This window comes from Neomonachus schauinslandi, chromosome 2, assembly GCF_002201575.2.
Source record: "Neomonachus schauinslandi chromosome 2, ASM220157v2, whole genome shotgun sequence".
Lineage (NCBI taxonomy): Eukaryota > Metazoa > Chordata > Mammalia > Carnivora > Phocidae > Neomonachus > Neomonachus schauinslandi.
The window spans coordinates 48,499,965-48,515,952 of NC_058404.1; the positions used below are offsets into that span (position 1 = coordinate 48,499,965).

At 36.4% G+C, this 15,988-nt stretch overlaps 1 pseudogene; it reads left to right on the plus strand.

Annotated features, from left to right (window-relative positions):
• Positions 1-5,866: 5,866 nt before the first annotated feature.
• LOC110588434 lies at positions 5,867-6,135 on the plus strand (annotated as a pseudogene).
• The last annotated feature ends 9,853 nt before the right edge of the window (positions 6,136-15,988 follow it).

The following is a 15,988-nucleotide window of genomic DNA, read 5'->3' on the forward strand; positions in this document are numbered from 1 at the left end:
TTTCAGGTTTTTTTTTTTTTTTTGTATTTCCCATTTCTTGTTTTTGTTTTGCCCCAGCTAAAGAGATTCAACCATGTTTTCCATGTTTCCAACATTTTTTCCAGTATAAAGTAGAATACTTTATAACCTGTATTCACTAATTCGACAAAAAAATTTCTAAAAGTCTACTATTTACGATGCACTGTCCTAGGAGCTTTTTGTGGTGTCAGTGACTGGCTAACCCAATGCATTAGAATATTAAACATTTTTCAAAGCTCTATAGTAATATAAACATAAATGTCTCCTTATTGGCATTCTTAGGTGCTCTATTTGTCAGAGACCAGCTCTGCTTGTTTTTTGCTTTTTTTTAATTAATTTAAATCTTTATTGCTTAAGGGTTGCTGAATCAGTCTTCCAAATGCCAAGTGAGACTATTTGAATTTAGGGGGAAAAAATAACTAAAAAATGCCAGGTCGGAGTCATAAAACCCACCATGCCCATGGGGCCGCTGTTTTTCATTGCGTGACGGATTTCAGAATCAAAATGAAGGATGTTCAGAAATTAACTTGGGACTGCATTCTTCATGGATAGCATCAAAAAATAGGGGACCAGGAAAATCAGAATTGAACTATTGAATTTATTAGGGTGTCTAGTTTATACTCGGCTGAAAATTGTATAAGGATGTAAACTTTGTTTAACTTATGCATCAGGGAAATGTCTTTGACAGGTAGATGTGCCTGTTCCCTACACCTACACCGTCCAGAAGACAACTCTTAGTGATGTGATCACCAGAGAGTCTCCAGATCTGATCCACAAGTAAGTGGTTCCCTCCCAAGATGAGCACTTGGTAATTCAGTTACTTCAGCAATGTTTATCAAGCAGTTAACATATTGCAGACATTGAGTTAGATGCTGGTATTACCAAAGAGAACATAAGAGTGTTGTTTCTAAAGGGTGGTATCCACATGTATATTGAGGCCAAGTCTTCAGTGTTTGAGTGAGAGTGGCCAGGAGCTCAAATTTTACACTGCTTTCGTTCTTTCCTTGAACAAACATTTATTAAGGGCTGCCATGTGGCTGCCTTGTGCTAGATATTGGTGCCACAATGGGAAACAAGGCAGTGTCCCTGACTCCGTGTGTCTACCAGAGGATTCGGAAGACACAATAAGCAATAACAATAATGTGCTATGATAGGGAAGCTCGGCACCATGGAAACGTGGAGCAGGGCAATCCTGGTCTGGGAGCGGGAAGGCGGGGGGGCGGGGTGTCAGGCTTGTAATTCACGAATCAGAGACTAACCCAGGCAGCTATCAGTGAAAGGCAGGGCAACCTCCACAGACTTCAGCTGAAGAAGGAACAAAATCAATTTTCTTTTATATCACCGTTTTATTCACACATCAGCATCCCTGTATTTCTATCTACTTATTCCTGAAAGCAGTCCTTTTATAAGCTCCAAACATGGTGATTAAACAAAGGGGATTCTAGAAGGGCAGACAAAGCATTAGAGATGGTTTCATTTTATATAAATGCCAAATTTTCTGCCTCAGTAAGGTTGCAGCTGTGACAAGAATTAGGCTGCTTTCTAGGCCATATATTTTCTAAAGTACCATGCAAAGAAAATATTAATACATCAGGAGAAATGAAACAAATAGACTCAATTATTTGAAAACCTTGCGAGTAGACAATTTTTATAATAAAACGAATAATGCAGCATGTTGAATAAACAAAGAAAATTACATTGTTCATATAAAGTGAAGATGGATTCTCTAGTTAAATCTGAGCATACAAAGAATTGGTCCTAAATTTAGTCTCTTGTTCTGCACAGGATTCTGAATGGAAGTTGGATTAATTGGCTTTTAATTAGTCTAACATCATTTTCTATGTAATAATCTTCTATGCATTTTTGGCAATTTAGAAATTAGATTCCTATGAACCATAATTTTTTTTTTAGTTAACTACAAACAGTCCCTGTATGTGGGGTGTATGAACTCGAGACTGCTCACAGAGGTATGGCCAAAGTGTGAATTTTAGCCAATGATGAAATGATCTGATTCATATCCGAATTAATCAGCATGGGCTGAATAATGTTTAGTCATAAACTAGACACAGATCAGTAATTAACACCAGGCTGGTAATTAGCAGTGCTTTCTGGTTACAAACAGCACCTCTCCATGCAGCATGAAATAACTCCTTTTGTATTCTCTTCTGTTTTCTTTCATCCTGTGTTTGGACTTCAGTCACAGAGGGATTGATGTTTACTGCAAAGAGCCTGGAGTCAGAAGATCTATATTCTGGTGTCCAGGCTGCTAAAAGTTAACTGTTTGACCTTAATAAAAATAAGTTCTACACTTCTCTTCAGCTTGCATATCTGCAAAATGAAGATACTTTATAAAGCAGAGTTGCGAAAAGAACAAGGTCATGAATATAAAAGTGTGCTGAAAAAAATGTTAATTGACAATATGAAAAATATTCAAATAGCTTATGCATAAATACAATTACATATCACAACGATAATTAATGTTAACTAAATTATCACATAAGGGATATCAAAAATAACCTGTCAATATAATTTTCATTTCTAAACCAATAAAGCCAGTAGGATGGCATATGTGTGTTTGTGTATGTATGTTTTAGGTGATAAGACACTTGCTAGGTATTATAAAGTATTCATCTATAACAGAATGATATATGTCATACATGCATATGGGTTTTTGAAATTCAGGACTATGCAAAGGAGGTGATAATCACTAATTTATCTGGATATCTAGTATGTGTTGCATCACTTCTCCAAACAAAAAATCAATAAAGAAGCCTGATAAATGGGCTCCTCTCGGGAGGGCTGAAGACAGAGACAGATGAAGATGCTTTGTTTCTGAAACCTCTAGCCTGGAATAAATTACACAGTCATGAGCCAAAGTCACCTACAATTAATTCCAGTTGTAAATTTCAGTCAAGAGAGGTGCTGGGAGCCTGATACAGCATCACATCACTGGTTTGCATATTCTTACCATGTGTATATGATTTTAATAATGAAGTTTTGTATCTAAAAAACCTTGTAGAAATTCTGTAAGTTGTTTTAGATACATTGTCTTGAGAGGACAGACATACATTCGTATTGAAATTTAGCTTGTTTTTTCTTGTGTTCATCAGGAGGGAAACCTCATATATCGTCACTGTAGAGAAAAATGCTTTTTCTCTATTTAATTCTAAGGTTTGCTTCGCAAACCAGTACTAGCCATAAATGTGTCTAAACCTATGGAGGATTAATCACATTAAAATAATATGTATCTCTATACTATGTTCATTTCTCAGACTATTTGGTGTGATAAGGCACAGAAACTAACCTACTGCATTTGTGGAATATTTTCAGAGGTCAATTTCTAAGTTGTTAGTAAAAACATTATGGTAGGACTTCCAGCCTGACAAATGACTCAGATCTATTTTTCCCTGTTTATCCTCCCAAGCACAACTGTCAACCCTGGAAATAATGCAAAAAATAATAATGAAAATAAGCAAGGAGAAGTCTGAATGGTAGTAAGGAGAAGGCAAGCTGGTTTGGAACCCCAGGACTAGAGGAACAGCGCAGTGGTCAGGTGTCTTGCATCCTCCCTCAACCAAAAGAGGAAGGTCATCAAGACCCAGCATTTCCTGACTGCCAAACTGGCAACAAAATGTGCCCAGGTAAACTCATTCTTTTCCTGGATTGAATGGGACACCCCCTGCCAACATGAGTGAGCCTGACACCACTAGCAGGACAAAACAATCAAGAGCCCCATCAACAAAAAAAGGCAAGGCAAAGTGCTCCCCCCCCACTGGTCCCCACATGCCTGCATTGGTGGGATACACTGAGGCAGGGGGCCAGAACTGACATGAGGGACACATTTGCCACAATTAGTCTGGGAAGCCTCTTTTATCCCTTGGGCACTGCAAGCCTAATACTCCTGATATTCTTTCTCCTACTGGGAGCCACCAAGGTCAACAGGTAGAACCAGTGGGAAGGTTTCAGCCATAGCAACTGGCCAATCCCACTCTCCAGAGGGCACCAAGGTGGGTGGTTGGAACCAGCTATAGGGATGCAGCAATAAAATAAGCAGCAACCTGAGAAGACTCTGATCCTGCAAGCTCAGGAAATGCCTTCCATATTCAGGGACACCAGAGAAGACACAGAACACCAGTGGGGAATCTCAACATAGAGACACCAGAATCCTGGCCTGAGAAACCCTTTCTTTTTTTTTTTTTTTTATTTGCGAGAGAGAGAATGAGAGACAGAGAGCATGAGAGGGAGGAGGGTCAGAGGGAGAAGCAGACTCCCTGTGAGCAGGAAGCCCGATGTGGGACTCGATCCTGGGACTCCAGGACCATGACCTGAGCCGAAGGCAGTCGCTTAACCAACTGAGCCACCCAGGCGCCCCTGAGAAACCCTTTCTATCCCCACAACCAGAGACCTGAGGAAGCCCCAGAGGGATCAGAGAAGCCAAAAAAAAAAAAAAAAAATCCAAAAGAACACTGCAAATGCACACCCATTGGAACCACAGCCCACAAAAGTAGCCCAAGACCTGAATGCTAAACCTAAACAGGGAAACAAACTTCCTACTAAAATAAAAGATATAAGCAGGACCTATAGCTCTTAATGTATTAGACAAAATGTCCAGGATACAAAATGTTGTGTCAAGAGTCAAAAAAACACACCTTGAATGAGAAAAGGTAATCCACTGACTCCAATATGGGGATGAATTAGATGTTGGAATTCTCTGACACCACCACCAAGGATTTTAAAGCATCCGTCATAAGAGTACTTCAACAATCCATTTTAAAATTTGTTGAGATGATGGGGTGCCTGGGTGGCTCAGTCATTAAGCATCTGCCTTCGGCTCAGGTCATGAACCCAGGGTGTTGGGATTGAGCCTTGCATGGGGCTCCCTGCTCCGCAGGAAGCCTGCTTCTCCCTCTCCCATGCCCCCTGCTGGTGTTCCCTCTCTCGTTGTGTCTCTCTCTGTCAAATAAATTAAAAAAAAAAAATTGTTGAGATGGGGCACCTAGGTGGCTCAGTTGGTTAAGCGTCTGCCTTCGGCTCAGATCATGATCTCAGGGTCTTGAGATGGAGCCCTGCACTGGGCTCCCTGCTCAGCAAGGAGTCTGCTTCTCCCTCTCCCTTTGCCCCTCCCTCTCCACTCATGCTCTGTTTCTCATTTTCTGTCCCTACCCCGCCCACCGCCCCCCCCGCCATGCTCATGCACTCTCGCTCTCTCAAAAAAGAAAAAGAAAAAGAAAAAGAATTACTAATCTTCCAAAACATAAAGCACCAGGCCCAGATGCATTCCCTGGTGAATTCTACCAAACATTTAAAGAAGAAATTTACACCAAATTCTTTGCAATCTCTTTCAGAAGATAGAAACAGAGGAAATACTTCCTAACTCATTCTATGAAGCCAGTATTACCCTATTACCTAACAAAGACATTGCAAAAAAATAGAAAATTATTAACCCATATTTCTCATGAACATAGCTAAAATATTCTCAATAAAATATTTGTAAAGAGAACCTAACAATGTAGAAAAAAGAATTATACACATGACCAAGTGGTATTTATTCCAGATATGCAAGGATGGCCCAACATTAAAAAATCAACTATTATAGTCCATCCCATTAACTGGCTAAAGAAAAATTATATGATGATACCAACAGATGCAGGTAAAACATTTGACAAAATTCAACAAATATTTATGATGAAAATCTCAGTCAACTAGGAATACGGGGGAGTTCCTCAACTTATTAAAGAATATAAACAAAGACCCAAGTGAGGGCAGCTCCTGCTGAGTCTGAGTGTCACCAGCCCCTCCCCACCCCCCAAGACCATTGCTATTGACTAGCCCCTATTCCATGGTAACCATGTGCAACCAAAAGGCCCTGATAAAAAATGCCAACATGTTGAGGAGATGCAGCAGGACTGGGTGAAATGTGCAACTCAGGCATTGGAGAAATATAGCATAGAGAAGGACATTGTCGTCCATATTAAAAAGGAGTTTGACAAGGAGTACAATCCCACCTGGGGTTGCATCATGGTGAGAAATTTTGGTAGTTATGTGATACATGAAACCAAACACTTCATCTACTTCTATCTGGGCCAAGTGGCCATTCTTCCGTTCAAATCTGATTAAAACCATGAACTGTGTCACACACCCAGTGATCCATCCAAAGACAAGGACTGCAGTCTAAATTTCAAATACTGAAATCTTCAGTCTTGCCTAAGGGAATACCTTGATCTTTGAACCTTTATTGTGTTGTTTTGTATAGGACATTCTCTGTATGAATTTGTTGTGATTATAAAACAGTTAGCAAAATAGCTTACATTTATATTTATTTTCTATTCCATACCTCTCTCCTCATGTTTTTTCTACTCAAAATCCATTCTTTTCAAAAAGTAATAAATCTGTTGGAGAAAAATAATATATATACAAAACCCTATAGCTAACATCATACTCAGTGTTGAGAAATTTGAAGTTTTCCACTAAGATTATGTATAAGACAAGAATGTCTTAACACTCTCAATATTGTACTGGAAGTTCTTGTTAATGCAATATGCAAAAAATGAAATAAAATAAATATCATGAAGGAATATGTATAACTGTCTTTTTTTCACAGATGACCTGATGTCTATGTAGAAAGTCCAAAATAATCAACAAAAAATTTCTGGAACTAATAAGAGTTGTAGCAAGCTTGCAGAATGTAAGGTTAATATACAGAAGTCAATTGCTTTCTTAGATACCAGCAGTGAACAAGTGGCATTTAAAATTAAAAACACATTACCATTTACATTAGCCCCTCCAAAAATAAATACTTAAGTTTAAATCTAACAAAATATGTACAAACTTTATATGAGGAAAACTATGAAACTCTGTGATTGAAATCAAAGAACTAAATAAATGGAGAGATATTCCATATTCATGTATAGGAAGACCTAATATTATCAAAATGTCAGTTCTTTACAACTTGATCTGTAGATTTAGTGTAATCCCAATTAAAATCTCAGCCAGTTATTTTGTAGATGTTGACAAACTGATTCTAAAGTTTATATAGAGAGGTGGAAGATGCAAAATTGCAAAAACAATATTGAAGGAGAAGAACAAAGTTCGATGACTGACACTATCCAACCTCAAGACTTACTATAAAGCTACAATAATCAAGACAGTGTGGTATTGGTAAAATAATAGACAAATAGGTTAATGGAACAGAATAAAAGGCCCAGAAATAGACCCACATACATATAGTCAACTGATCTTTGACAAAAGAGCAAAACACAATGAAGCAAAGATAGTCTCTTCAACAAATGGTGCTAGAACGACTGAACATCCATGTGCAAAAAAAAAAAAAAAAAAGGATCTGGATACAGATCTTTCACCCTTCACAAAAGTTAAGCCAAGATGAGTCACAGACATAAATGTAAAACACAAAACTATAAAACTTCTAGGAGAGAATATAGGAGAAAATCTAGATGACCTTGAGGATGGCAATGATTTTTTAGATACAACACCAAAAACATGATCCATGAAGGAAACACTTGATGAGCTGGATTTCATCAAAATTAAACATTTCTGCTCTATGAAAGACAGTGTCAAGAAAATGAGAAGACAAACCACAGAATGAGAGAAAATAATTCCAAAAGACACATTTGATGAAGGACAGCTAGCCAAAATATATGAAGAGCTCTTTTTTTTAAAAGATTTTATTTATTTATTTGACAGAGACAGACACAACAAGAGACGGAACACCAGCAGGGGGCATAGGAGAGGGAGGAGCAGGCTTCCCACCAAGCAGGGAAGCCGATGCAGGGCTCAATCCCAGGACCCTGGGATCATGAACTGAGCCGAAGGCAGACGCTTAACGACTGAGCCACCCAGGTGCCCTTATGAAGAGCTCTTAAAACTTAACAATAAAGGATACCAACAACCAATTAAAAAATGGGCCAGGGGTACGTGGGTGGCTCAGTCAGTTAAGCAGTCAACTCTTGATTTCTGCTCAGGTCATGATCTCAGGGTGGTGAGATCAAGCCTGGCATTGGGCTCCATGCTCAGTGAGGAGTTGGAGCCTGGTTGAGATTCTCACCCTCCCCTTTTGCCCCTCCCCCTGCTTGTGTGGACTCTCTCTCTCCAAAATAAATAAATAAATCTTAAAAAAATAAAATAAATAAAACAAAAAATAAAAGATGGGCCAAAGACCTTAACAAACACCTCACCAAAAAAGATATATGGATGGAAAACAAGCACTTGGAAAGATGTTGACATCATATGTCATTAAGGAATTGCAATTAAAACAATAATAAAATACCACTGCACATGTATTTGAATGACTAACAATCAAAACACTTACAACACTAAATGCTGTGGTGGATAGGGAGCAAAAAGAACTCTCATTCATTGATAGTAGGAATGCAAAATGGTACAGCCAGTTAGGAGGACAGTTTGGCAGTTTCTTATAAAACTAAACATACTCTTACCACATACTCTTACTCTTACCACATGATATAGCAATTTCACTTCTTGGCATTTACCCAAATGAATTAAAAACTTATATCCACACAGGGGCATCTGGGTGGCTCAGTTGGTTAAGTGTCCAACTCTTGGTTTCAGTTCTGGTCATAATCTCAGGGTCGTGAGATAGAGCCCTGTGTTAGGCTCCATGCTCAGTGAGGAGTTTGCTTGAGATTCTCTTCCTCTCCCTCTCCCTCTGCCCCTTCCTCTGCCCCCCCTTCCCTCTCTCTCTAAAACAAACAAACAAACAAATAACATGTCCATACGCCAAAAAAACTACATTAAATTTGTTTATGAATAAATTATTCATAATTGCCAAAACTTGGATGCAACTAAGATGTCCTTCAGTGGGTGAATGGATTAATAAACTGTGGTATATCCAGACAATGGAATATTATTCAGTACTGAAAGGAATTGAGCTAGTGAACCATGAAAAGCCGTGGAGGGACCTTAAATACATATTAATAAGTGACAGAAGCCAATCTGAAAAGGCTACATACTACATAACTCCAGGTACATGACATTCTGAAAAAGGCAAAATTACGGAGACAGTAAAAAGAAATTAGGAGTTGGCAGGTAGGATGAATAACAGAGCAAAGAGCAGTTTTATGGCAGTGAAAATACTTTGTATGGCATTATGATATTTATATGTCATTATATATTTGTCCAAACCCATAGAATGTACAACACCAAGAGTAAACCATAAAATAAACTATGGAGTTTGGGTTATTATGATGTGTCTGTGTAGGTTTGTCAATTATAACAACTGTGCCCCATAGTGAGGAATATTGATAATGGGGGCTATATTTGTGTGGGAGTGGGGAATGTATAGAAAATCTCTGTGTTTCCCTCTCAATTTTGTGGTGAACCTTAAACTACAGTAAAAAACTTAAGTCTTAAGAAAAAAAACTATGTATAAATCAAGATAGATTTCTAAAAAATGTTCAACTAACCCAATGAAAGGTAAAAAAGACACAAAAGAATGAGCACCAGAGAAAACATATAAGAAAATGGCAGATACCACCTTACCACCAGTTAGAATGGCAAAAATTAGCAAAACAGAAAACAACAAATGTTGGCGAGGATGTGGAGAAAGGGGAACTCTCTGACACTGTTCATGGGAATGCAAGTTGGTACAGCCCACTCTGGAAAACAGTATGGAGGTTCCTCAAAATGTTAAGAATAGAGCTACCCTATGACCCAGCCATTGCACTACTGGGTATTTACCTCAAAGATACAGATGTAGTGAAAAGAAAGGGCACATGCACCCCAATGTTCATAACAGCAATGTCCACAATAGCCAAACTGTGGAAGGAGCCGAGATGCCCTTCAACAGATGAATGGATAAAGATGTGGTACATATACACAATGGAATATTATTCAGCCATCAGAAATGATGAATACCCACCATTTACATCGACATGGATAGAACCGGAGGGGATTATGTTAAGTGAAGTAAGTCAAACAGAGAAAGACAATTATCATATTGTTTCACTTATATGTGGAACATAAGCAATAGCATGGAGGACCGTAGGGGAAGGGAGGGAAATCCAAAGGGGGAGAAATCAGAGAGGGAGATGAACCATGAGAGACTATGGACCCCGAGAAACAATCTGGGGGTTTCAGAGGGGAGGAGGGGGGGTAACAGGGTGATGGGTATTGAGGAGGGCACGTGCTGTGATGAGCACTGAATGCTATACTTAACTAATGAGTCACTGAACACTGCATCAAGGATTAATTATGTACTATACAGTGGCTAACTGAACATAATAAAAAAAAAAACAAGTGGAAAAAGAAAATAATAAAAACAGCTTGGTTAACAAAATAAAGATGCATTTTGCTAACTAAAAAAAAAGAAAGATGAATTGTGGATTAATTTCTTCTGAGGCAATTAGAAGGTGTGATGCATCATGTGTGTTTTTCTACCAATAAAAGTATGGAGGTGCATTAAGAAAAACAAAAAAGAAAATGGCAGACTTAAGCATTGACATATCAATAATTGTCTTAAAAGTAAATAGTTTAATTACCAAAATATAAATACAGTTACAAAAAATTAAAAGAATTACCCAATTATATGCTATTAAAGGAAAGTTAAAATTCCATGACATAGTTAGGTTGAAAGGAAAATGATAGAAAAAGATATATGACATAAACAATAATTTAAAATAAAAATGAATAATATTAAAATATTAAGAATAATAAGTGGGAGTGGCTATATTAATATTTGACAAAGTGAACATCAGAGTAAATAAAATCACTAGAAGTAGAGAGGGATATTTCATAATGAAAATAAGCATAATCCACCAGGAAGATGTAATAATCCTAAATGGGTAAGCACCAAAAAACAGAGCCTCAAAATATTGAAACAAAACCTGATGGAGCTGACAGAAAAAGAAGAAAAATCCTCAATTACAGTTAAAAACTTCAATGCTCTCTTCAGCAACTAATAATAGTATCGGACAAAAAAATCAGCAAGAATATAGAAATTTCAACAACACGATCAGCCAACAGAATCTAATCGGCATATATAGAACCCTCCACCCAACAACAGCAGAAGATACATTCTTCTCAGGTTCACATGAAAGATTCACCAAGATAAATCATACCTGACTGGACAAATGTCAACAAATTTAAAAGAATTAAAATCATAGAGAGTGGGTTCTTTGACCATAATGAAATCAAACTAGAAATCAGTAACAGAAAGAAAAAAGGAGTATATCTGAAAACATGGAAATGAAACAATACACTCTAAGTAATCTACAGGTCAAGGTAGACATCTCAAAGGAAATAAAAATTACATAGAAATAAATAAAAATGCAAATATAACATATCAAAATATGTGAGATGCAGCTAAAGCAGTGCTAGGAGGGAAGTTTATAGCACAGAAGCTTAAATTAAAAAATGTAAAAAAATCTCAAACCAATATCTCAAATTCCTACCTCCTGAAACTAGAAACAGAAAAGCAAAGTAAACCCAAAGCAAGCAGCTGGAAGGAAATAAAGATAAGAGCTAATAAGTGAAACTGAAAATAGGAAAATAATAGAAAAAATAAAAAAATCTGTTTCCTCAAAAAAAAACATTAAAATTGATAAATTACTACAAGACTAACAAAAATTTAAAAAGAGAAGATACAAATCACCAATATAAAAACTGAAGTAAGGTTATGCTACAGATCCTGCAAACATCAAAGAGCTAATAAACAATATTACAAACCATTTTATACTCATAAATTTGACAACTGAATAGAAATGAACCAACTCCTCAAAAATCACACTACTAAAACATAGTTAAGATAAAACAGGTAATGTGAATAACTATAACCATTAAATGAGTTGAATTTGTAATTAACCCCCTCCCAAATCTCCTGGACCTAATGATTTTAGTGGAGAACTCCACCAAATACTTAAAAAGAATTAACATCAATTTTACACATCTTCCACAAAATAGAAAAGGAAGGAATACTATTCAACTTATTATATGAGGTCAATATTACCCCAACACCAAAAAGACAAAGACAGTACAGAAGGCAAAACTATAGACTAAAATCCCTCATAATCTGAGTTGGAAGAACCTTCAACAAATTATTAGCAAATAGAATACAACACTGTATAAAAAGAATCATATGCCATGACCTAGTGGTATTTATTCTAAGTATGCAAGGCTGGCTCAACATTCAGAGCCAATTAATGTAATTCACCAAATCACGTTTTTAAGGAAATGTGATCATATCTATTGAGGCAGAAAAAGTGTTTGCCAAAGTCCAACACAAAATTTATGCAAAAAAAAAAAAAAAATCTCAGCAAGATAGAAGTAGAGGGGAAGAACTACCTCAACTGGATAAAAAGCATTTACAAAAACCCGCAGATAACATCATACTTAATGGTGAAAGATTGAATACTTTCCCCCTAAGATCAGGAACAAGGCAAGGATGTCTCATCACTCCTATTTAACATATAATGGAAGATTTAACCATTCCAGTAATGCCAGAAAAAAAGAAATGAAGTCTTACAATTGGAAAGGAAAAAATAAAACTGTCTCTATATGCAGATGGTATGATTGTGAATACAGAAAATCCCAAGGAATCTAAAAAAAAAAAAAAGAACTAAAACTAATGAGCTCAGCAATGTTTCAGAATAAAAGGTGAACTGACAAAAGTCAACCTCATTTCTAATACTTACAATAAACATGAAGTTGCCAAAATTTAAAACAAAATGCCATTTATAGTTGCTCCAAAGTACATGAAGCACTTAGGTATAAATTTAAAACATGTACAGAATCTGTATGCTGAAAATAACAAAACACTAATGAAAGAAATCAAAGAGAAGCTAAAAAAAAAAATGGAAAGGCATCTTGAATTCAAGACTCAGTGTAAGGACGTCAATCATCCCCGAATTGTCTATCTGTTTAATGCCATTTCTATCAAAGTCCCAGCAAGGTTTTTTTTGGCTATGGACAAGTTTATTCTAAAATTTATATAGATATGTGCAGGTTCTAGAACAGCTACAATGATCTTGACAAATATATATATATATATAAAGTATAGGAATCACTGTCCCCCAAATTAAGGCTTATTGTATAGCTATAGTAATCAAGACATTGTGGTATTGGTGGAGGAATAGAAACAGAGATCAATGGAACAGAATAGAGAATCCAGAATCCAGATCCACATAAATATGCTCACCTAATTTTTGACATCAGTTCAAAGCAATTTAATGGGGAAAGGACAGCCTTTCAACAAATGGTACTGGAGCAATTGGACATCTAAAGGCAAACAATATGAATCTCAACCCAAATTTTACACTTTATATAAAAAGTCACAATAGATCTAGGACAAAGCACTAAATGTGAAACTATTCAATTCTTAGGGAACAAAAAAGAGAATTCTCAGGATCTAAGACTAAGTAAAAAGTCCTTAAGCTTTACACAAAAGGCACAATTCATGAGAGAAAAAAATTGATAAATTTGACTTTATCAAAATTAAAAACTTTTGCTGTGCAAAAGGCCTTGTGAAGAGAATGAAAAGATGAGCTACATCTATTTGAAAAAGGACTAGTATCCTGAATATATAAAGAACTCTCAAAATCAACATTAAAAAAAAAAAAAGTCCAGTTAGAAAATGGCAAAACTCATGAACACTGGAGAGAATATACAAATGAAAAGATATCCAACATCCCTAGGCTTCAAGGAAATGCAAATCAAGACTACAATGCAATATCATCACTACATACCTATCAGAATGGCTAAAATAGGAAATCATGACAACACCAAATGCTGGTGAGAATATGAAGAAGCTAAATCACTCACACATTGCTGGTGGAAATGTAAAATTGAATAACCACTCTGAAAAAACTGTTTGGCAGCTTCTTACAAGACTAAAAATGCAATTACCATATAACCCAGCGATGGCAGTCTTGGGTATTTATCCCAGAGAAATAAAACATTATGTTTACCCAATAACCCATATGCAAACATTTGTAGCAGTTAATTCATAATGGTCCCAAACTGGAATCAACCCAGATGTCCTTTTACAGGTAAACAGTAAACCATGCGACACATCCATGCCATGGAATGCTACTCAGCAATAAAGAGAATGACTATTGACACACACAACACAACAATTTAGAAAATCTCTGGTGAATTATGCTGGAGGAGAAAAACGTCAATCCAAAAAGGTTACATACTGTATGATTCCATTTATATAACATTTTGAAATGACAAATTTTAAAAATGGAAAACAGACAAGTGGCTTTCAGAGATGTGAACTTCGGGCATATGGGGGGTGGCGGGAGGGAAGTGGCTTTGCTATAAAAGCAACACAAGGGATCTTCATGGTATTTCAACTGTGGTTATGGATTCCCAAAGCTAAATAGATGATAAAGTTGTATAGAACACATACACATGCACAAATGAGTTCAAGTAAAACTGAGGAAATCTGAATAAAACCAGCAAATTATCCTGGTTGTGATATTATGCTATTATTTTGCTAATGTTACCATTGGGGGAAACTTAGTAAAGTGTATGTGGGATCTCTGTATTATTTCTTAAACTTCAGTGAATCTGCAATTATATCGATAAAAAATTCAATGAAAAATAAAAGCACTCATTAAAAAAAGAAAAACATGGTAGATATTCTGGGAGGATATAAAGAAAACTGCAAATGTTGTCTACCTTCAGCTAGCTTAAGTCTTTTGAAAGACATTTAAGTCTTATGAAATAAACTAAAACCAATTCAACATTTAATGAGCCGAAAATTGCATAGGCAACAAATTGGGTATGATTTTTGCCTTCAAGGACTCTTCTCTACCAATGATTCTATCTTTATATCTTTACCTTTTCTTATTAAACTTTTTCAAATAGTTGTCTGCTCTTGGGTTGTATGCTCTTGTGTGTCCAGAGCTCTTTTCAGTTCCAACAGACTCTGTCCTCTCACTTCTTCCGAAATGTCTGTGGTAGAAATGATCACAGTGACTTTCTAATTGCCAAATCTGAAGGTACAACAAAAGATGTTATGTGAAAAAGCCTGGAATAAGTTTCATCAATTGTAACAAATGTACCACTTTGTTGGGAGATGTTGGTAATGGAAGAGATTGTTCATGTGCATGGCAGGGGATATATGGGAACTCTCTGCACCTCCCTTTTAATTTTCCTGTGAACCTAAAACTGCTGTAAAAAAAGAAAGTCTTTTTAAAAACAAGCAAAACATAATATATAAAAACAGGAACAAAAAGCCTGGAATATTAATGAAAACATTTTTTTAAAGACGTCATGGGCAATTTTTATATATCTTAATTTTTGCTTTTTCCTAAATTTTACATTAAGCAGAAGAAGAGGAAGGAATAGAGAAGAAAAGGAGAAGGAAAAAAATTACCCATAATATATGTGTGCATAAGCATTTTCAAATGCAAATAAGTCATAATATCTTTATATTTCCAAAATGAAATCATGCAACAAATACATTTGGATATGTCAGTATATCATGACAATCCTTCCCTTCTTGAATATGGAATCATGACCTGAGCCGAAGGCAGACGCTTAACGACTGAGCCACCCAGGTGCCCCTACAGTGTCATTTGTAATAATTGTCTAATTCCTTCATTTAGTTTATCATAGTGAAATCAGCCAACCCTCATTGTTTAGCATTGTTTAACATTGTTTAGCATTATTTAGCATTTAGGTTGTTTATGATTTTTAGCTGCAATAAACATCTTTGTAGCTAAATCTTTGGTACATTGGCAGTAATTTTCTTAGGATATATCAATTTTTAAGGCTTTTAAAATTTATTTTCAGGGTTTTGTTTTTTTTTTTAGAGATTTTATTTATTTGAGAGAAAGCCAGCAGGAGCTGGGGGAGGGGCAGAGAAAGAGGGAGAAGCAGACTCCCCACTGAGCAAGGAGCCTGATCCCAGCTGGATCAAAGGACCCTGGGATCATGACCTGAGCCAAAGGCAGACACTTAACCATCTGAGCCACCCAGGTGCCACTAT